This window comes from Candoia aspera, chromosome 3 (assembly GCF_035149785.1).
Source record: "Candoia aspera isolate rCanAsp1 chromosome 3, rCanAsp1.hap2, whole genome shotgun sequence".
Classification (NCBI taxonomy): Eukaryota; Metazoa; Chordata; class Lepidosauria; order Squamata; family Boidae; genus Candoia; species Candoia aspera.
The window spans coordinates 122,570,015-122,594,840 of NC_086155.1; positions in this window are offsets into that span (position 1 = coordinate 122,570,015).

Consider the following 24,826-nt stretch of genomic DNA (forward strand, 5'->3'; position numbering starts at 1 on the left):
AAAGTGATATATTTTATAATTTCATAAGTAATGATATATTAAAATTTTTGATTTTTATGACATTTTAGATCTCTTTATTTGTATTCCATAATTTCTATTCTACCTTTTTATTCCTTTACATGTTTTTTATTTCCTCTTGTTCATATTCTTCCTTAAAAATGTTTAATAATTTTTTTCACCAAAAAAAGAAAAAAAATTACTCCATAAATAACTGGCAGCCATTTAAATTAGTATAATGTTAATATAACACGGTCCTACCACTTGGATCTATTTAACATTCTCATATTAACAAATAATTTTGTATTCACCAAAGTTTCTTGGCTATCATAAAAGGAAGTCTTATTCAAAATACAGTGCAGAAATCTAAAAAGGATCACTACAGCATGGATTACTGAACCCAGATTATCTTTATGGTATAAAGATACAGTTTTATATTACCTTAATCTAGTAGAAGACCATATCACTGAGGACATGCTATTCTAGTCATATAAATGAGGCCATAAGCACCCCAAATAATACTTTATCACTGTATATTTTCTCTAAGCCAGGCACAGATATAGAAAGACTGAATTTTATTGCAGAGAAGCCATTGGACCATACTGTGTGACTTATTACTGTAAAGATGTTGCAAATCCAAAAGAAACACCAGGAAAGAGCTGTTCAAACTTTTCCTTTCATAAAAAAAAAAAAAGGCTCTGACAGATTCCAGATGCATCTTAGCTCCTTCTTTTTATCTGCTGATAGGAGATTCATGCATGGGTGCCTCTACAGCTGAGATAAAATGTCATCCCACACTATTTAACAGTCACATTATGGAGGAGGAAATAAATAATGTTATTAATATGCAGGAAATGAAAATAATTTAAAATATAATAATGTTAGCAATGATTAGCTTAATAGAGAACAATGGTGGTAAGTATATGCTATTAGCAGCATGACTGTTAATTCTTTTAAAGGGCTACTTCAGGTTACCATTTCAAAATCCACCCAAATCAATTCTACTAATGTCAGTGTTCATTCTAATAAAATAAACCTAACATTATAACTGTTATATTATAAATTGAGTAGTTTTTTGTTTTGAAGCAAAGAGCCTTTGAAATTTCCATTCAACAGATGAGGAACATGAAAATAGTTGATTATCTCCATTAATATTAGTCAAACATAGTCTTAGGAAGGCAAAATTAATCTATAGATCCTAAAGAGATTTTAACAAAGCTTGGCCAAACTAGGAAAATTCATCTAAAATATGAAATGCTTAATAATTTCAATTACATTTTCCACAGATAAACAGATTTTCCAATTACATTGTGATTAATGCCATTTTATTGTATTTTAAGAACAGAAAAATTTACCATGAGTTTTTTATGTACAATGTTAAAATGCAAATAATACACCTAGCATAGGATTAAGCAGCAAAACAGTAGGTTAGTTAGGAGGAGGAGTAAGAGAAGGGGGAGGAGCTTAACAGTCATGAGTGTATTAAAAGTATTATTTTCTTACATTTCATTATTACTGAGGGCCAAACTATCTTGGGCTTTTTTCCTGCATATATGTAATTGCAATCAATGAAAAGTCATAGTTTCAGCATAATTCATGAAACTATTTTTTTCCCCCATAAGCAGCACTAAAAACTACAAACTAATTCAACAATTCAATATATTTGCAATGTATGTAATTTTGTGAAAGGCACTAGCATAGTTTAACAAGTTTTTCTTTGCTGAATAATCAAGAATTTCAGGACGTATAATGCAGTTTTCTTAATTGTTTTGCACTGAAAGCCAGGTAGAAGCCACTAAACTAAATCTCTTTTTTTCCCCTTTAAAATATGTATTTCAGAGATCTGGCACATACAATTTGAAAAGAAAGGCAGCAATGAGTATTTTAGGCATATTCACCTATTAGGATTAATTCATTTACTGAATCAGCTGAGCAGTCACTCATACTGTAGTCTTTTTTGGTTTTTACATTTCACAGCAGTTCATCCAAAATATTAAAATCATATACTGTGATCTTTAACCTTCATACTGTATTGCATAGTAGTTATATTCACCAAATGCTAGTCTCTTAAGGAACTATATTTAGACTTTCTCTTTGATAGCAGAAGGTATATATTTTACTTCTACATAACAGTCAACACAAAAATTAGGAAGATATTTATTACAAGGAACAAAAATAATATTTCTATGGCAAAGCAACAAGTTTATACCTGCAAATATACACAGGGCAAAATGTTATCAAAGAAAGGTAAAAATATATTTTATGAGCCATAGATTTTTATATATGTATTGATTAAAATGTACTTTTTCTAGCATTATTTATTTCCTTAGCATGATTGAAATGAACAGAAAGACACCAATAAATAAATACTGCTGGAATGGCAAAAGAATTATGATATAAGAATTAGTTAAAATGTCACTTTTATATATTTTATATACTCTTTGTAATCCTAACATAGTTTCATGGTGTATTAATGAACACAGGGAAAAATAATACACAGCTATTTAGAGGCACTTCAAACTCTCTGTAAGTTAAAAAAGAACAGCAATGCATTAAGTAAATTTTGCCTGGATATTAAGATCTTAATTTCACTAAAAAAAAATTCAGAAACTTAAGTCATTTGAACTGGCTGATCTGTTTTAAACAAGTAACAGCAATATTTCAGGAAAACTAAACTTCAGTGAAAAACTTATAAATAAGCTAGTGCCTGTAGCTACAGGATTTTTTTTCTTTACCTTTTTCGCTCACTTTGCAAAGTGATTATTTCTTGATCAGTTCCAGAAAATCAAATTAAATGCCCAGCAGTTTATGCAAACAAATGCGGCCAACAACGCTGAAGGGTCAGTCCTCCCCAAGCCGTACTTCAAGCAGGTCGAGTCATTTCTTTTCTTTTCTCACATATAAAAGTAAAAGTATATGATCTTAAATCATGAATGCCATCAACCATTTTGGCTATGCAAATAATACAGGTCAGCAATTCTCCTCTTCAGCTTCTGAGCATGCAAGCATGGACAGAAAAATATAGGGCAAAAAGGATATAAAATATATTCCACGACCAAGTGGCTGCAGTCTTCAAAAAGAAAATAATAGAATTCAGTCAGGCACAAAGGTCTCCATGGCAACAGTGAACAGAGCCCTCCCCTTTGTTATTATTTATGCAACACTTAATCACAGTAAGACCTCTATTAGCTTAAACTGGAAAGCTCAATCTCTTTCCCCCTGTAATAAGTTGTTCTAAATATATTTAGATCCCCCAAATAGAAAAATCCATGGCCCTTTGGTTCATGGTAAAATATATTCACTTTGCCACTTAAAGCTGTCTGCCAAACAGAAAGTACAGTTTGGATCTTGCATACAGTTTGTGTTAATGCTGTTCCTGTTTTAAAATTCAAGATGCCTACACCACAGAAAGACCTGATGTTTTAAGTGGTTCTCTCAGCTGTGTTGCAAACTGGTGTAAAATATTTCAGAGCTCATTTTACAGAAAAAGAAGAAAGAAAAAGAAAAAAAAAGCCAGTTTGGTCTAGTGGTTAAGGCACCAGGCTAGAAACCAGGAGACAGAGAGTTCTAGTCCCACCTTAGGCATGAAAGCCGGCTGGGTGACCTTGGGCCAGTCACTCCCTCTCAGCCCAACTCACCTCACAGGGTTGTTGTTGTGGGGAAAATAGGAGGAGGAAAGAACATTAAGTACTGTATGTTACCTGCTTGGAGTTATTTATAAAAATAAAGGCAGGATAGAAAATATTTTAAAAAAAGGTAGAAGAAAGAGAGAGATACTTTGTCATATCTACTGATAGCTAACCTATTTCCATCATAGCTTTTAAGAAAAAGGCCATTCATTTTGTATATTTTTTATTAATGTACAGTAATCATAGGGGACTCACCTTGGACTAACTGAAGACAGTAAGAAATGTGCCCTTGATCTCAATTCCAAAAGAAAAGTATCTTAAAAACCACAGAAATGTTTCTTCTAAGAGTGAGATCCGGATTTCTGCTGAAATGCTGGATGAAAATTGGATAGTCATGTTGGAGAAATTTAAAGGAGAGAGCGAGTTGCAAGCCACAAATGAAATTGATCTTCTGATGGAATGCCATGGAAAAGAAGGGGTTATTATGTATGGGAGGTTTTCTGAAGTGAAGTCGGAGTTTTTTAGAGGGGCAGTTGGGCTGTTTGATTTTTTCAAGAGAAAAGCTCTGTGCACATTGTGGGGATATGTAAAAGCTCTGATTTGTTTTGAAGTGGGATAAGGGTTTAAGAATATTTATCTGGATTGCTTTTAGGGTTTGGCTGATTTCATTTATCTTTAATGATTTGGATTAAGATTATTAAGGTATAATAAAAATCAATGTCTATTTGGATGGTTTCGGGTTTAATATGATTAAGATTATTACAATTGTTGTATTATCAAGTAGAATGGCAGACAATTTATAAGTTTTTTAGTTTGATCTTTATTACAGTAGACAGAAATGTATAGAATAGTAGTAGGAAGGAAGTAAATAAATGTTATCTTTGGGGGGAAGTTGATTAGGAGGTTTATATAATTTTTTTTCTTTTAATATAAAGGGAGAGATTAACTGTATTTAGTGATTTTTATAATGTGCCAATGGAATGATCTATAGAAATAATGTGATTCTGGCTTAATATAGAGTAAGGGATTGATTATGGAAATTTTTGTATATCCTTGCTGTTAAAAGTTGGAAGTTGCCTCTTTTTGTAACTTTCAAAAAAAAATTCTCTTGTGTTTCTACACTTTTTAGCTTGTTTTCTCTTTTTTCCTTTTTAGTTTTTTATTTTTCTGTAGATTTTATCTTTGTTTGAAACTTAATAAAATTCTTATTTTAAAAAATGAAAACCTTCCACAATTTTTCTCAGAAAACCAGTGTGGGCCACGGCTTGGGGCTATAATAGGCCCCACACCTATTAACATTCAATGTTATCACTTCACAGAGCCACTTTAAGTAACAGAATATATATTTTTTAAAAAGCTAGCAATTGGATTTGTTTAAAATATATCTACAAAATATAGAAATGTTCTTCATCTCGCACATTCTTCATCTTCCTATCTTATCACTGCTGTCACAAGCATCTAGTAGGTTAACATTTGCGTCACAGCTCATGACCAAGAAAACCAATAACCATGAATAACAACACAAGATTTAAAAAAAAATTAAAACAAAAATATCAAGTTAAAATACCTCTTTTTTCAGGAATTGTTTTCACAGTAGCTGACAGCAATGGCTATGTGGGAGAGGGATAGTGCAGACTCAGCAGGGTTTGATGTGGTCCTGACCTGCTTTATTCCATCCTTCTAGAATCCTTACCACATCACAATTGGTAATAATGAGAGGAGAATACTAAAGAGATGCTACTTCTTTAAAAAGAAAGATGTGACAAGGTACATGCTTACAGCTGTGAGGACAAACTTTGCACTACACTGGAAAAATATATAGTACCAACAATATTTGATAAGGAACTTACATTTGGAGAATATGCAGCAATGGTGAAACTAACAGAATACACAGTATACGTAACAGAAGTTTAACTAAATTTAAGCAAGAATGGCTTCCATGTATACTGTGCAGCTAGGTAAATACAAGCACTTATTCTAAAGCCTATGCCATAGGTATTGCAAACAGGTTGGATTATAAAGAAGGGGTAAGTCAGAAATTAAATATTTATCTATATTATTTATAGGGGTGTTTTGTTTTTTGTTTTCAATATTTATAATCAATAATATAGTGGAGATTTTGGCATTAAACTCAAAAATTTATGCTACTCTTTTATATCATGAAAAGAACTCAATGTTTAGTATCTTTTATGAATGTTATACTGAGCATGAATTGTAGAACTTCAGGAATTACCTGTCTACTTGTAGATAGTATCTTTTTTGAAAATATATTTTTGTTTTAAATAAAAAATTTAAAAAGAAAAAAAAGATGTGACATAGTGTGTATTTATCTGCAGGACATGTTGCTATTTTTAGTGGTTAAGAAGGCAGAAATTATGTACGAATACTATGAACTGCCACATGTTGTTACAAATACATTTGTAAGGGCCTATATGGGATTTTTCTCTGGAGCCTGGTATCAAGAAGGAGTGATTGAGACTCAGATTCTTTCAGGGCACAGGACATGGGTCTGAAACCCACTTTATTCTTAACCTTGGCTTTTATCTAAGTGCCATTGCTTTGAAGAAGCTGAGCCACACTGTGACAGTCTCACAAAAGAAAAAAAAAGTTCATCATTCATTTATGTAAAATGCCAAGGTAAGCAGGGAGCAGGAGTATTCAAATATATTAGTCAGGACCCCTCTCCTGTCCTTAAAAAATAAATATTTTAAAGTTCTATTATCTGAAAAGAGCACGGAATGTGATCCTTCATATCCCATGTGCCCAAGCAATGTGTTTTACAGGACCTAAGTTCCTTCAGTGTACTCTGTTGTTTTCTCCTTATTCAGATTTCAATGGAAAGGAAAAAAATACTGTATTCAAAGAAACATTTTACTGATTCCTTCCTTCTGTGGTAGGAGAAGTCAATATAACAGCTGTAAAAATGTGCTTTAGGTACAACAAATCCAGAAAAAGGGTATTACTACAACTTGGGGGGAAAAAAATCTAGATCTATTTATTGCCTGCCTGGCTTTGTTACAGCAACTTCCAACATACTCTTTTCTTCAAGTGGAGTCATGTGTCAGTCATGTATTTTTCCCTTCTGAATGTCATTTTGCAAGGACATTTCTCATTTTAACTCAACTACTAAGTGCCTCAACACCAAGTGCCTCAGCATCATTTTATTCAGAATCTTACTGCCTGTAATTCTATCTTAAAATGTTTAATGAAGAAACAGACTCCACAGCTGTATGTATCTCCAATCCAACATTTATAGGGAGAAAAAGCATGCCAGTTTTCAATGAAGTGAATTCACAGGTCAGATACAGATGTGATCTAATGAATCCTGATGACTACAGAACTTTCAAAAATGATATTTTCTTTTCCTCTCCCTACCCCCACCCCAAATAACCCAATTCATACATTCTACAGCATATGAAGTGCTAGGTAGCATTCCTGCCTAAAGCCAGCTACTGGGTTTTGTGCTGGAAACACAGATAATATATTCCTATGTGTCTATATTTTCAAAATGCATCTTTCTATATCAGGAATGGAAAGCCTCAACCTCTTGAAATGTTGGTACAGCTTCCAGCAGACCCAAAGAGTATGATAAGGGATGTTGGGAGATGTACTGCAGCTGAGAAACATCTGGAGGAACAGATGCTTTACTGTTCCATCTGTATCATCCAGAAGCCATTAGGACAACAGGTGCAGAAGAAAGATATATTAAATCTCAGGGGGTGGGGTATATTAGAAAGAGACTCAGGCTTCTCCCCCTGACTCTCTGGGGTATAAGAGGGAGGTAAGGGAAAATATGAGCAGACTTGCAAGATTCTGTTTCTATAGTCTATCTCAGTAAATATAATTGTAGCCATCTTGTGTTGTCAGGCTCCTGGTTTATCTACCTAGTAGGGTTGACACATCAAGACGTCACAATGCATGTTCTACTGTTTATATATTTGCATGCAACATCATCATACAAGTACAAAATGGGTAAAGTTTGTATCACAATGTAAGTTTTGTCATTTGCCTCCCCTTGCCCCCTCACGTTCATGTACATGTCATGTTCCAGGTCTTTTCTACTTTCAGCTCATATAATGTGTCAGGCTCCCCAATCAAATGTTCCCAGAACATCTTATTGGGCTCGCGTCCATCTTCTAGCAACCCATGTCAGACCATGAGTCACTGGCAGGGAGGGGGAGCTGGACTGGAGTGTGAATCATTTTGTTTGGGCTAGATGCTCCTTGCCCCAAGGTCGAGCAAGAAACTGTTCCAGCATCTGCTGGCATGAGGAGGAGGGGTGCATACCTATCTGGGTAGTGTGGGGGGGAATTAAGAGGCTTTTGTGATTTTAAATTGTAGAATGCGTGGGAAATGCCATTCGCAACTTTTGTTCTGTACTGGATGCTTCACTTCATTAAACAGATTTATAAGCATCCGCTTATGGGTCGTAATTGAGTGAAAGCTCGACATAAAGTTGCGAATCTCTAACCTGCAACTCTACCTGGCAACTGCTACACCTAGCTGAGAGTCAAGGGACATATCTGACATGTCAAAACCGAGATCAAGGGAACCCTTGTTATCGGCGGACACTGAAGAGACCATTCAATACGCTCAGGGGCCGGAGCCCACGGCGAAGAAAGGAAGGAACCCGGCCAGCAATGTGACAGAGGAGTCTAAGGGTTCAAGGGGTTATATCACTGAGCTGGAAACCAAGCTCATTACCCTAAACGTGACCCAGGGATCCCAAGGTATTGAACTATGGTCATCCACTAAGGGGAGGTTGGACTCTAGAGAGTTGGATTGGTCACCACGCAGAGATCCAGGCTGGGCTGCTGCAACTGACAGGGGGACTGCACTGGAAATACCTGTCCCTATTGAGGCTTGTGTTCGTGTCCGGCAACATAGCTCCCAAGGGACTGAGAGCGAGAAGGGGGCAACCCCGCAGGGAGTCCAAGGACTGGAGGCTCAGATGGATGCAATGGAGGATATGTTGCAGCACATGCCCAAAGCCTTGGATTACCTGATGAGTCAAGAGGATGATGTGTCTATACCATATTCGAGGAGATCCTCCCCTGACAGAGGTGTGGGACCCCGACATGTGCCCTCACCTAGACTGCTAACCCCCCCTCTGGGGCCCAGAAGGAGCAGAAGGCAATTGGTGACCTGGGAAAACCCAGTGTCAGGGCATGGAAGCCTACCCTCTGCCTGGAATGTGCCCAGGGAGCTCCAGGTTAAATTTAATGGGGATCTCCAACAGCTTTCCTTTTTCATGACAAACGTGTCAGCGTATATGCGCGAGTTTGGGGACTCTTTCCTAAATGATTATCCGAAGTATAGTAGGAGCCAAACTGAGGGGGTCTGCAGCAGACTGGTATGTGCAACTTCATGATGCTATGGCCCCAGAATTAGACAATTTCAGAGATTTCCTGAGAGCCTTGAGGGTTAGGTTCGAAGACTCACTTGATAAATTGCCAATGAAGACAGCCCTGCACCAGTTAAGGCAACAAGACAAAACCATTGCCGAGTATGCCATGGAATTTAAAGCCCTGGCAGGGAAGGTACTGGACTGGTCCAAAGCCACGAAGGTAGACTACTTCAAGGGCGGTCTGCAGCCCAAGGTCCTACGATGGGCTCTGGGGCGAGGGGACCCTCCCACCTTGTGAGAATGGATCTACCTAGTGGGAGAGGTGGAGAACACCCAATAGTTCCACCGGCAGCTGAGAGTCCAGGCAATCGGCAGGAACACCATGGCACCTGTCCAGTTGTACCCAGGACCAAAGAGGCCCACCAGGGTGGGTGAGGATGAGAGAGAAAAGAGATGGAAGAAAGGGAATTGCTACAAATGTGGCAAGGATAGCCACTGAGCCACTGAATGTCCCCATGGAGGATCAAGCACAACTGGGAAGCCAAGTGGGAAATCAACCACGTCTCCTACGGTCAAGCGCAAAGGAACAGCTGCTGCTGCTATCAGCCGCAAGGATGACCTCCTGGACCCGCTAGAGGACTCTAGAAAGGACACAGACGATGAATTCCCCCAGCCGGCAGGAAATGAGAGGCACCTGTTCTGAAGCGTGCCAATGAACAGGTGAAGAACCCAAGGCGCAAAGGTACCACCTCAGAGGAAGACGATGATGAAGACCCAAGGGTGAGCGATGATTGTTCCACTTTGTTCATTAAAGCTGAAGTAAAAAAATTGAGGACTAAGTATAAGGCGAATCGAACAGCCATGCTAGATTCCCAGTGCACTAAGTGCTTAATTCACCCAGCCCTCATTATCACCCTGAAGTTAAAGATAAAGAGACTAAAACAGCCAATAATGGTCACACAGATGAGTCTGTGGCCCATGGGGGACCAGTAGAGTTCTGCACAGAGACTGTGGCCATGCACATAGGGGCCCACAAAGAGACTTTGCAATTTATTGTGGCCCCTATAGCTAATTACTCCATAATCTTGGGTTTACCCTGGCTAAAAAAGCAGGAAACCTACATACAATGGGAGACGGGAGGATTAAAGTTTGACAATGGGTTCTACACTCATCTGGAGGCAGAGGTGAAGCATCCTCCCAGTCAATTTGCAGGGATGTTAATACAAAAATGCCAGGCACTGACTGTTGAGCCTGACCCTTTAATTCCCAGCCAGTATCGAGAATTTGCTGATGTGTTTGATAAGAAGGAATCAGAACAGCTACGTAGAAAGACTAATTGCACCATTGAAATTGACCCAAACATGAAGCTCCCGAAACCCCAAATGTATGCCATGTCTGAAACAGAAAAGAAAGTCTTGCAAGAATTCATCGATAAGAACATAGCCAAGGGCTTCACTGAGACTGCGAACTCTCCAATGGCCGCACTGGTCCTATTCAGAGCCAAGAAGGATGGCTCTTTAAGACTGTGTACGGATTACAGAGTATCCATTTCAGTAACAAATCAATACCCTCTCCCGTTGATGAAAGACATGTTGTCCCATCTTTCAAAAGCGAATTTTTTTTTACCAAACTAGAGCTCGGGGAAGCTTATTTTTGAATCAGAATTAGAGAGGGAGATGAATGGAAGACTGCCTTCAATTGCCCGCTAGGTTCTTACCAATATAAAGTTCTCCTGTTTGGATTGGTGGGGGCCACAGGAGTGTTCATGCAGTACATGAATGAAGTCTTGCACGGCGATTTATACAAGGGAGTATTGGTCTATTTAGATGACATCTTAATCTATACAGCAACAGAAGAGCATGTGAACTTGATCAAAAAGGTGCTTCAAAAACTTTGAGATGCCCAGCTCTATGCTAAATCTCCAAATGTGAATTTCATAAAACCCAATTAGATTATTTGCGCTATTGAATTTCAACTAAGGGGATTGAGATGGATCTGGCAAAGATCCAGGACACTGTAGCGTGGGAACCCCCACAAACCAGACGACAGCTCCAAAGCTTCTTGGGGTTCACCAATTTTTACCAGCAATTTATCCCCCAATTTGCGCAAACTGTGTTGCCCCTCACTGACTTGTTAAAAACGAGGGGTCGAGGAGAAACACGCAAGATAACCACTCCAGGGGCGTGCTTGCACTGGATGCCAGAATGCCAAGAGGCTTTTGAGAAATTGAAAGTTCTTTTCATTGCCGAACCCATGCTTAAACACCCTGATCCTGATAAACCATTTATAATTCAGGCTGATCCAAGTGACCAGGCCATTGGGGCCATACTACTCCAAAGGGATTCTAATCAAACTCCTCATCCCTGCGCCTATTTGTCTCGTAAATATTCTGATGCTGAATGGCACTGGCATGTCTGGGAAAAAGAAGCTTTCACTGTAAAAACAGCTCTACTAACTTGGCGTCACCTTTTGGAAGGGGCCCAACATCCATTTGAAGTATGGACTGATCATAAAAACCTGCAAGCATTAAGTACACCCTAAAAATTAAATGGGAAGCAATTGCGCTGGGCTCAATTCTTCAGCTGTTTCAACTTCACCTTAAATTTCTTCCCTAGGAAGAAGAAATTCTTGTTAGATGCTCTCTCTTGCCTACCCCAGCATAAAAGTCAGCAGACTGAGCTAACTGACACTGTATTTTCCACCAAGCAGTTTGGAATGGCATGTGTAATGCACAGACAAGCAGCAGCACCAGAAGTGAAAGTGCAATCTTATTTGAAACAAGAATTGCTCCAGTCACTTGCTAACGATCCCTGGCTACAAAGTAACAAAGCCAATCTGACTGAGCCTAATGGTTTCTTCTACTGCAGTAACAAACTTTATGTCCCTGAGACTTTGCGTGTAAAAATATTGCGGCGATCCATGATGATAAATCAGCAGGGCATTTTGCTTTTAGAAAAACACTCCACCTAATTAGGAGGCAATTCTAGTGGCCCACTCTACAAGCTGATGTGAAAACCTATGTAAATACTTGCCCTGTCTCTGTGCAAGCCAAACGGAAAGGAGGGAAACCTCAAGGCTTGCTTCAGCCAGTAGCTGATCCCTCCTGACCATGGAAGGACATTGCAATGGACTTCATTGTGGATTTGCCAAATGGCAAAAATAAAACCATCATTTGGACTGTCATTGACTTATTTTCCAAACAAGGTCCTGACAGCCCCACAGCTGGCCAAGCTTTCTGTTCAACACATCTATCGATTGCACGGGTGTCCCAAACATGTCATTTCAGATCATGGGATTCAAGTTACGTCTAAATTCTGGGAATCTTTTTTACAATTAATTGGAGTACAACAGTCCTTAAGCTTATTGCACCATCCACAGACGGACGGGACAGCTGAACGGGTCCAGTCTACTCTAGAGCAATTTTTATGCTGCTACATCAACTTCCAGCAAGACAGCTGGGTCGACCTGCTCCCTTTCACTGAAGTGGCTTGCAACAACTCTGTCCATCATAGCACAAACTTTACTCCTTTCCAAGTTGTTTCCAGTCAAGACTTCATTCCTATTCCCGAGCTGCCTGTAAAACCACCTAGCAACTGTTCCGCAGCTGATTGGTGCACCCAAGTGTTGTCCAACTGGCCTGCAAGCTTTAGCAGAAGCCTAACAGACTTATACAAAATTTGCTGATCGCAAACAGCAACCACGATGGAACATTAAAGTTGGTGATAAAGTCTATCTTTCTACAAAATTCCTTAAATCATAGCAACCCTCAAAAAAGCTGGGTCCTAAATTTATTGGACCTTTCCCAATTGTAAAAATCATAAACAAAGTAACTGTTCAACTTGACTTGCCTCACAATCTTAAGCGTATTCATCCTGTCTTTCATTGCAGCTTTCTGAAACCTGCTCCTGAATCATCTGCTTGGCACCCTACTCCTGCTCCACCCACTCCCATCATGATTGATGGTGAACAGCACTTCGAAGTCAAAGAAATCCTAGACTCTCGCTCTCATCGTGGCGCTTTACAATACTTAATTAAGTGGAAACACTTTTCTGACCCTGAATGGGTTTACAGTCACCATGTCCAGGCGCCTGCACTAACTCGTTCTATACAGGACACTTTGCTTCATTAAACAGATTTATAGGCATCCACTTATGGGTCGTGATTTGTTCTTAAGGCTTGGTCTTGTGCAGCCAGAATTAGCCCCTCTGTCTCTTTCTTCAACTTTCCTGCTCTTAGCCATTGCCAGATCTTGTTACCTGCTTTGCCTGCTAGTTTTTTTGTGTATTGGCCATGTAATACTTTGCCTTGCCATGTCTCTTTTCTATTTTTCATTTGGTCTTTCTTATAGGCCATTTTGGCCTCTTTGGTATTCAGTAAGTCTTCATGGTGTATTGGCTTTAGTACGTCTTCTTCACTGTCCTTCAGATATTCTTCCAATGCTCTTTTTTCTTCTTCAACTGTCTGGTGTACTTGCACCATTCCATGCCCATCTATGCACTTTGGTAAATAGAGTCTGTCAATGTCACTGCATAGATGAAGGGCACAACCAAACTACCCCTCATAAATAAATAATTTTAATTAATTTTAATAATTTAATTTTTATTAATAAAAATAAAATTTATAAAATAAATTTTAATAATGAATAAAAATAAAAAAAAATAAAAATAAAATTAATACAGCCATTACATTTCCATTTTTAAAATGAGTTGTTACAGTAATTAGAAGAAGGAATTTGTATCTGTCATGTAAATAAGGAATAGAAAGAGGATACATACATACATACATACATATATATATATATACACACATACACACACACACACACACACACTAAATGTCACCAAATATACAAGAATCCCAATCCTTGCCTTTAAGAATATAAATATATAAATAAAGAACTGCTTTTTTACTCCCTGATTTCCTCTACATTTCCAGAAACTATGAAAATCAGCAGGATCAGAGGAAGATTATTATTGGCAAACTTACCTAAGATATATTTTAAAATGGCTTCTTCCTCTTTCCTGTCACCACTGGCATGCTCTTCTTCCTGCTAGTTATTTATTTTTTAAGCAAATTTATATAAGGATAAGATTTGCTAATCTTATCTTATATCAGGGAGGAGGAAACTCTGATCTTTAGACCTGATCCAACCCATGAAGCTCAAACAAGCCCCCTCTGCTTTTCCCAAAGGAGAGATACAGCAAAAGCTGCTATAGCCTACTACAGCTCTGCTTGGGCTACACTGTGCTCTCCCCACATAGGTGTTTATTCCTAACCAGGATGATGCCAACATGACAAAATATAGCTCTGCCATTTTGTACTTGTATCGTGATGTCCCACATAAATATATAAGGGGTGGAGTTTGTGTCACAGTGTTGTCACGGCTTTCTCATTGCTCCTCACTCCACCCCCATAGATGCCTATGTTTCCCTCACTGGGAAATGTGCAGCATAGATGAAGGCAGCAGGTACCAGTTATTCAGATATTTATGCTGAATTAGCTTTAAAGAGAGATCTCCTTTACCTCTGTCAATATTTACACAATTGGTTAAGGAATGGCACAGCCAAACGTAGCAGGAACCATTCTTGCCTGTGCAGTTGTTGGGGCACTGGCAACCACAGATATGCCTTGGCCATGCTACGCTATTCTCATTGGCAAAGTCATAGCATGGCGAAAGGCAGCATGACCTGGAAGGACTCCTATTTGGAAAGCCTGCAACAGTGGCCCTGTTTCAGCCCTCCTGAAAAATGAAATATTTTTCTGATGAAGATAGCAGATTGGCGACCTTTGAGGCCTTAGAATAATAATGTATATTTCTTTGATCCCATGTTTAAAATTTTGGGTGATGGAGATAGATTTAAGAGGTTTTCCCTGTTCTTAAGTAGTCTTCAGTAAAGGTGGGAGTTCAATTTTTATAACTAACTATGCTCAAATATCTTCTTCAGCTGGGTTCACATAACACAGTAAGCAATGGGGCTGCTGGTTGATGATAGGTGTGGGTAATACCCAGGCAGTATTCCAGGATCTGAACATCCCAAGATCATGCTGTTGAAGGGGAGAAGCATAATAGCCAAATTTCTACAGTGTGATTTCTCCTTTTATTCAAAAATAAGAGGGGAAATGGGAGTGGGAGGGTCTTTAGGAAACAAACTACTCCCATTCCATCCTGAAAAATCCCATCTACAAACACAGCACAAAAGGTCACCATTGAAATGTTGTCAGTGTTCACTCTGAATTTCACCATTATAATTTTAAGCTACTTGCTAGGGTTTTCAAAAGGGTTTACGAGTGGGAACAATTTGCCTCCTGGGGAATTCACACTCCAATTTCCATCCTGAAAACCCAAAACAATAGAAAAAGGGCTGAAAAAAAATCACCCCCACCTCTTCTACCGGCACTAGAAGGCCTCCTTCACCTGTAGGTAATCAAGCTTCATCCCTCTACCCAGGGGAAGCTGTCCACCTCTGGTTACTGAATAATGCAGCAAGACTGTGTTTAAACTTTGATGGTATGTTTTATTTCAAAAGTGATTCAACTGAACTGATCTATCAAAGCAGATCCACCAAGCTTAGTGGTGCTTTTAGATACTAGCTCAGAGCATCTCTGTTGCCTCTCCAACTCCTCAGTAGTCTTCTGTGTATGCACAGAACATCCTCAGAAACCACTTGACTTGAAACAGCTGGTTCAGGGGGATTGGCTGATTACTTTCAAGACAGAACATATTCCCTCCAATGCTTTGCTTCAAACTCCAGAGTAGATTGTGTTGCCTTCAACTATAAAAAGAAATTGCACCTGTGCTTTGCACGGTCTTGTTAACTGCAACCCAGAACAAAGACAACCAAATTGTGCATTTGTGCTTGTGTAAACCCAATCACTATTTGTCATATACCCATAAAGAAGTTTAGAGCTACTCTAATGCTTGTGATTCACTTAGAAAGAGACATTAATGCGTCAAGATTATTTATGCTCATTATAAATACGAGCAATTTTTCAGTAAGGTATTGCTTTTTTTAGATAAAGGAAATGCAAAATTATAAATAATAGATATCGTGGCACTGAAGAGCTACTCCGGGTAGGTATATGCATGGTTGTAAATGGTACCAACAACTATTAACTAGATTGCTCAGTGCAGAGCAGGAGATAATTATCCAGCTAAGACTGCAGTTTAGGTTGTTCTCAAATGCTCTGTTAACTGTTTATTAAAGCAACTTATTTCAAGCTGCATCAAGGCAGAAGCTGGTAGTGTCCATATATTTACATCTCTATGAGTTAGACAGCAGTTTAGAAGAGTTCCTGCACATTTCTCTGAGCTTTCTATATCATGCTCAGGAGCAAAGAAAGAGAAAGGTTTTTTTCCTAACTTCATGAGAGAACTGACAATAAAACAAACAAATACATCTACAGTTTGTAAAAAGGGCAGACAAAAGGATCCCATTCCAATGCAATAATACCTTTAAAACTATCAAAACAGATTTTAAAAATTCAACATGTAAAAACAGTTCTGTGCCAAAAATTTCTTCTAAATATTTGAAGAATCATTCTGGTTTTTCTTTTCAAAGAAGGAAAATGTGATGAAATTCTCAAAGGGTTAGGGTTAACACACCAATCTATATACTACTAAAACTCTTGTGTCTGTAACCTTTAACTGGGTGAAATGGTGCATTGTAGGGCAACAATTTTTGAACCAAGGTACATCAAACAGGCTTATTTACAGAAGGTGTCAGAGTCAGCACAAGAACAGCGTCAAGTCAGTATATTCCAAACTCCAGTTCTTTATTGCTTTCACCGTAAAGAATCTTGCCAGACTAAAGCTACTCTAACTAACCTAAGGGTAAATAACCTGTGAGACTCTAGGGTGGAGCTACCTTGAATCTCTTAACTTTCCTAGCAACAGACTCCAGACTGTGAATCCTCTTATCTGCCTGGAATGCACCCCCTCCTTCCTGGGAATCAGCGGCAGCACCGAATTTCACCACAGAATGAGTCTAAAATCCAGGACCCATGATTCCTATGGAATTGAAATTTGGCAAATTTTATAAAACATTTTATGACATAAAAATTATCATAAAACATTTTATGACATAATACAAAATGTCATAAAACATTTTCTGTCGTCAACTCCTGATGTCTGACTGTGCTATACAGTTTAATATGAATGACATGGGCTATTTTCAAGGCAGAGACATTTCTGAATATCTGCCTGAATTTTTAAGAACTTTTCCAGTGAAGGCAGTACATCAGAAGCTCTGCCACTGTTGAAGGCTTCAGGAATCTGGTGAGGAAATACCTCTGAAACGATGACACAATGGATGACAGGTTGTCTAGTATTAAATTAAAATGGTGGCCAAAGTGGGTGTGAGGAATCTGTTTTTAATGGTAGAATAATCTCTTCAGCCATCTACAACTACCACAGAAAGACATCATGAAGAAATTACTAGCTGAAGGCTTTTCAGGTCACGATGATGAGAGAAGTAAAAAAGTCTGCAGAATGGTGAGGAGCTGTGAAACACACACACGATCCTCTCCATGCAATCCACCATCCTTTACTATCTCACAATAATAGAGAATGGTCAAAATATATTTTAAAATACCTCTTTCAAAGGAGAAAAAACATCTAGAAACTGAAAGACAAACAAAAAAAAATCAAAGGAACTTTCTTATCACCCAAATATAGTATCTGCACGCATATGCGACTCCAACTTCTATTCCAGGGAGGACAAATACAAATCATCACAAGTTTTCTCACCTCACATAGATATGGGTTGAAGCAATTGAACATTATACACGCAGATAAATAAGCTTGATGTGTTTAGGCAATATTTAGCCATTCCCCTCACTCAAGCTCTCTCTCACACACAAACATGCACATGCAGACATTGTTCTTTATGACACATGTGCTAATCACTAAATGACATTTTACTTCCCAGTGGGCCCCTTTCCTACAAATAAGGTTTTTGAAGGAGACCTTGGAATGATCAGACCATTTATTATGAATTCAAATATACTGCAGGAGGGCACTATGAATGCCAGATAAGCCAAGGAAAAGTAGGAAAAAGAAACATACTCTTTCTCTCACATACACATAAATGCAGTATTTTTATTGACCTGTATTTTTAAAGAGGAGTATGAAACAGTTCCTAGACTTTTCTAGACTTCCTCTCAACTTGGAGCTGGGGAACAGGTAACACAGATCAACAGGCAACTATCCTGACTATTCCTTCTCATCATTTTGATGTTGAAGTTGGAAGAAAAACAGGTCATTTATCATAGTCACTAGAGGGCAATGCTGTATGTGCCATGGCAAACAGATTGTTGAAGCCTACCTTTGTAATATATAGTAGTCTGCTAGAATTGAGTTTTATTCAGATTTTAAATATATATTTGTGAAGCCTAAATAAAGAGTTAGAGTTTCACTAAATCTTCATATGTATACTAGTGTGATAATCACGAATGAACACATGCTGCCTAGAACATATTTGTTGGGCTAATCTACTGTACCCCATCAAGATTTTCAAACCTGAATAGGCAGATAAATGTTTTTCTTTTCCTCTGATAGGTATTTGCAAGATCATCTTTTAGAATATCCCACGTGGTTGGAACTGTCATTAAAAATGGGCCCTGTCTCAAAGTAATTTTCTACCTTGCTTAGACCACTGATATCAGAAATATAGCTAAGCTCACTATTTGGCAAAATTATAGTTCAACTTGGCTAATAGATTTTACTAATGTCAGGTGCTCTTTAAAATGTCAGAGCTTTTGTTCTCAGCATTTATATCTATGAACCAGCTAAATCTAAGTTCAAAAATATTTTATTTCACAATATTCTTTTACAAGTAACTCAATATGTACTCTGGAACCAAACAAGAGTCTACTGAAGTAGATTTCCTATATTTATGGACTTGGGTCAGATGTTGGAACACTGGAATGCAAGATGCTGTAAGCCACCCAGAGTCTTTTGGAGTGGGTGGCCATAATAAATTTAATAAAATAAAATAAAAGGTATGTAAGGATGGGGTTTACATCATGATGTCACTGTGAGTCATTTTTCCATCACTATGGCTTGCTGTGGAACCTATAGATAGATGGACAAATGTGGTATATTGCTAATGATACTGTATATATTAAAGCCTTACCTAGCTGAGGATGAGTTATGAGTTCTCTAGACTGAGGATGAGCTATTGCTGTTCTTTATAGGATAACTTGGCAGTGAAGAAGAACTTACTGGAGCAAAGAGATAGTGGCTCCTTTTAGAGCTGAGGACCACACTTGGATAGTTGATAAAAAGTGGACAGGACTAGAACAAAGTAGGTGGGGGCAAGACAAAACTAATTGCCATTTACTTTCATTTAGATTTAAATCGATTTAATAAAATACAACTAACATTTAGTATTTTATTCTATCACATTAAAATATTTTAATGGCAACCTTCAGAGTGGCTTTGGGAGTCACACTCAAGACTTTCAGGGGGTGAATGTAGCCCTGGCACCTCAGATGAAGTACTTCTTCAGTAGAGAAAGAAGTCTTCCAAACAACTGTTTTACTGTATCATCAGAATGGCCCATTTACACAATAGTTACTTGTCCTGTTGATGATAACAGCAATCAGTACATAGCCCAATATTTGCAGTCTGTCTTCTTAGATACAGAAAAGCCATTTTTTCTTCTCTTCAGAAATCCATTCCATCATTCAAACATCTGATTTAAGTTTGTGAAGATGATCTTTTTGAGACGTCCTAAACAAGATTTTCTGTCTCATCTCCAAATTTTTCTACTGCTTCACAAGTCCTTGTCATATCAAGTGCTCTTTAAACAGTACTCCCCAACCTTAAAATGTAATCAACAGTGCAGAAGTTCATGACTGAAGATTTAATGCTTTCCTAGAGTAAGGCCAGCTACATAACAGTTTTATTGTTGATACTGATTACAGTTTTGTTGTACCATTTAGCTATCTAGTCCTCTTCATACACAGTGTCCAATATCTCTTTCCTCATTGTTTTAAAACAATGGTCCACCTTTTCTTCTTAAGCTCTTAAGCTTCTTAAGGTCCACCTTTTCTTCTTAAGCTCATAATAGCTAACAAAAGAAATACTAAATTTAACAATGGAAAAAAATTAAAACTTATTAAACATTGAAATATAAAAATTAGATCATTAGTCAATTAAAAATATATGAAAGTTAGAGGCAGATTATAACATTTTGTTAAAACTTTAATTAAATTCCTTTCTAAAATGAAAGATCTTCATAAAAGTCATTAATAAGGAAATGGCCTCTCTTGGAAGGAGTTCCAGAGCCCAAGCTTAGCAACTGAGAAAACAGGTTCCATAGTTGCAGCTAGGCATATTTCTATGGTAATTGGGGCTTTTTGTAAACAATTTCAACAGGTTTGAATGAGTGAAGATGGACCATCTGATAGTTTCCTGGCTATAAAATATCTGAGTTTTAAAAATTATCAGCAGCCCTTTGAACTGAAAACTGGAAATAGATTGGAAACTAGTGCAGCTGTTTCAACATCATGAGAGAGTCATGTACACATTATAGGCATCCCATTCATTCATTCTGTACACTGTAGTCTGCAAAGACTTCCTGCATTTAACAACAGTATAACAATACACAACTTACAACATGGAAAGTAATAATGAAAACATCCAATGATATAAATAATAATAAATTAAAATTAAAATATAGATAATACAATCATACAAACCAACCATCAAATCTTACAGTAATAGCAACAACCCATTCAGCCACCAAATACTCTCCACAACAGTTCTGTGTTCCATGGTTGCAAGTCTAGGTTGTAAGGGAAATCTGTTCATAAAACCAGAGCCATTAACCAAAAAGTATCTCCTGTGTTCAGTCTCACTCACTGCACAAAAGTGGAGGACCACCAATAGTTAACAAGCAGTTGTTAGATTCTGGACAACAAGAAGAGTCCCTCCTTGGGAGGGAGATGGGCAGTGATAAAATTTGATAAATAAATAAATAAATAAATTCAAGTTGCTGAATAGGCTTCAGTGACAATCCTATGTAGTGTTTATTGCAATAATTCAGACATGATATACATGGTACCTGCATACCAGCATCAACTACACAAACAGTGGCCTTAGCCTAACTATTAACTATTAATGAAAAAATCAAGGAAAATGTTACTTCATCTGACATCAGCTGAACCCCAATTTCTGGATCAGTTCTAGTAATCATGAACATTTTTACCTAGCCCAAATTCAGTCTCAGTTTATTAGCCTACATCCAGTCTACTATTACAATGGTTCAGAACGCTATTTGACCCAGACAACTTCACCTACGCACAAGGCAGGGGTAATTTACATGAGTATAACTGAAACAAGAACGTTTAGTTAAATGTGCAGACTGGCTTATAGTGATAAGTTTTTAATAAACCCTTCTAAGTAGTTTTTATCTGTAGCTTAATGAACGTATAGTTTGGAGGATGTCTTCTTGTTCATTTTGGATGTTCTACTCCAGAATAGTAAAGTTTCATTAATAGTTGGATCAATAGATAGATCAATAACAAACTGGCTAATAGGATTGAAAAGGCTGATAGGATTGTGTCAAGTTAGGAGAAACATTATATGAATACTAAGTACTACTTTACAAGAAAGTGCACTTTTTCAGGTTTAGTTTCTTCATTTATTGTCTAAAAATCCATCTCATGAACTGTAGCAACAGAATTTCAGTCACGGTGGTTAACTGTTCTGAACAATACAGAACACTATCCATGAAATCTTGCTGATTTCATGGAAGTTTGATCAGAAAAGTAATTGAAAACTACAGCTAACTTGGAGGGATGACTAAACCAATTCCTTCAGGCATAAAATTAAAAAAGTTAATTCAGAGTTGTTATAATACCTATTAGTTATCTACAAATTAAATTCAAAGATTAAAAATAAGGTGTCCCTAAAATAATTGGATAAAATGAAATTATTAATTAATTAACAAATTATTTAAATCTAAGCTGTCAGAGGTACATGGTGGCAAACCTATTTATCTGTGTTGTTCTCAGATGACTCAAAATGATTTTTATGTACTGTATAAGCATGTATCTTGCTATGCACACAGACTAAATCATTCACTTACGTACAACTCATATACATTTTACACTTGTAGAATAAGAGAAACCATCATTCACTGAAATTTATTTTTATACCAATCATTTGGGTACACTACCAATAACTAGAATTACAATTACTGGAAGCTTGAAATGAATACTTCAAAATACATCAAGAAGCAGGCTTCTTAATTTGTTTTACAATTTATTTTCAGTTCAAGAAATGTAAGAAATGTAACTGCTGCTAGGCAAGATAGTTCCATCATTCTGCCTCCTGTTTTCCATTTTAAGCTTCTCTCAACTAGCCCAACATGATAGAAATCTACCATATCATTTTGTGTTTGTCACATAATCTACATCAGTGTTTCTCAACCTTGGCCATTTTAAGATGTGTGTACTTCAATTCCCAGAATTCCCTGGCCAGCAAAGCTGGCCAGGGAAATTCTGGGAGTTGGTCCACACTTCTTAAAGTGGCCAAGGTTGAGAAAGGTTGAGAAACACTGATCTACATAATATGAAGAGGTAGTATCAAATGCCTCCTATCTCTCACTGATGCATAAACACTTCTGGAAAAAAAAACACCACTCCCCTTTTCTCCTCCTCTTTCCGCTCCTAAACCACCATACTTCTGTTCTCCTGTATTCTTGTCCCTGTGTGAGAAAGGGGTGACACAGAGGGGGAGTTTGCACCATGAAAATGAAATGAAATATATTAATTAGAACAGAAAAGCAAACTGCTGATTTTTTTTTATTGTATGGCATAGCAATTTGGTGTTCATGCTGCTTCCCCCCCCCCCTCCCCTTGCTGGGAAATCCTTGTGAGGTCCAGCAGCCAGATGTGTAGACTCTTTAGCTGTGACAAGTCATGGTGCCTGGAGTGCACCATGAGGAGGCTAGTCTACATTGCACCAAGTTGGGCTGAGAGAAAATGACTGGCCCAGGGTCACCCAGCTGGTTTTCATGCCTAAGGTGGGACTAGAACTCACAGACTTCTGGTCTCTAGCCCAGAACTTTAACCACTAGACCAAACTGGCTCTCATATTTTGGTTTCTTGATAAGACACTATATAAACACCATTGAAATGTGAATACTATTAGCTTTTGACGTCAGGTTATTTCTTAAATTAGCATTTTTAAATAGATTTTGATATCTGAGCATTCTGTCATTTTAATTTTGTTTTTATTTGCAAAATTTCATTGAACATAGGAAGGAGAATTCAGTATCAACTGTTACCTTAAGCAGTTTCCAATTAATTAATTAATATTTTAATTAATATTTTATAGTTTTATCTCAAGAAAGACTTGCTTTAAATCAAATTGTTCCTCAATGTGTTTTATAACACATGTAAAGAAATATACATATCAAATATTGGGATTGGAAATATGATTAAAAAACTAATGGCAATTTTAGATAAAACCATCATTTATTTTATAACAAAATATTCTGAAAGATTAAAACTTTTAAATGCTATCAAATATTTTTTCTAATTTTATTGAACTCAAATAGCCAAAATGTCCACTAAAATTTTCAAATTTTATATTTGAATAAAACTTTCTGAAATATCTATTTTGTTTTCCTTTTCATGTCTTCTCACAACCAGGACTCATCAAGAATTCAAGAACTTTAGCATTTGTATATTTTGTAGTTATCATAGAGTAGCAGAATTTGAACACAAAATGCAAGATTAAATTGAAATATAAAAAATACTTTTTTTCCCTAGCCATGCATCCTAAATGTTGTACTATGCAAAAAGTAGGAAACATTAACAAGTGCAGCACTAAAAGCTAAAAAATAAGCTAAAAAGCAAACAGTAACAGGGCAACCCTAATATTCAAATATTACTTGAGTAAAAAGCAAACAGTACAGCATTTAGTCACCAAATGCTGATTCTGTGGTGATAGTCTTAAAACCAGCTCCATGCAGATCAACTGACATGAAACTGGAGCAGAGTCAACTGCTGCAGATAAACATTAAATTGATTAAACAGCATGCTAACCTGATTTATCATGAAACACGAATAAATATTATCAAATGTATTGACCTCACACAAGCAGACAGTCTACAAACTATGGTGTAATTAATATGCTTGTTTTTTCTCAAAGCAAACCAGGTTACCTGTTTTGCATAACATGCTAAACATTAGTGAAATACAGCACTTTTTAATTCAGTCTCTAAAAGGTGCTTCAAGCTATGGGGAGTATCAGTTCAGCAGTTGTTTGTAACACTTTAAAGCAGCTGTGTATTTTTTGGATCATGCAGGAGCTGCAGATGACAGTCATAGGAAAAGGCACTATTGCTTTAAGTTGGTATCTATAGATGCTGTGTTCGCATTCCAAAGCATTTTGGGGAGATCATATTCAAAGTGCTGTAAAACTCTGCTACACACACCAGTTTGTTAACTGTGCCTGCTTGGGGCAGTTGGCCATGCCTGTGCTAGTCTGTGGTATGTGTAGGCCATAACATGCAACTTTATGTACCAGGGACCTAGACTTTGAGAGGTGGGCTTGGAGAATGTTATTGAAAAAAAATATTTCATTAGGTTAAATTTATTTCTTTAAAGGTTGTGATTACTTTTCTATCATTCATTTAATGTATGATTTGTCTTTTAGTTAATAAAAATATAAATTATATATTTAATATTTGCCCTAAATCTATCTATCTATCTAAAAAAAAGCAACCATAAAGCAAGCAATTAGCAAGCAATTGAAAGCAGCAATATTTAAAATAAGGACCACAAGAAAATCTAAAATATTATATTTTAAGTACTTAAAAAAATAGAAGCAAAATTA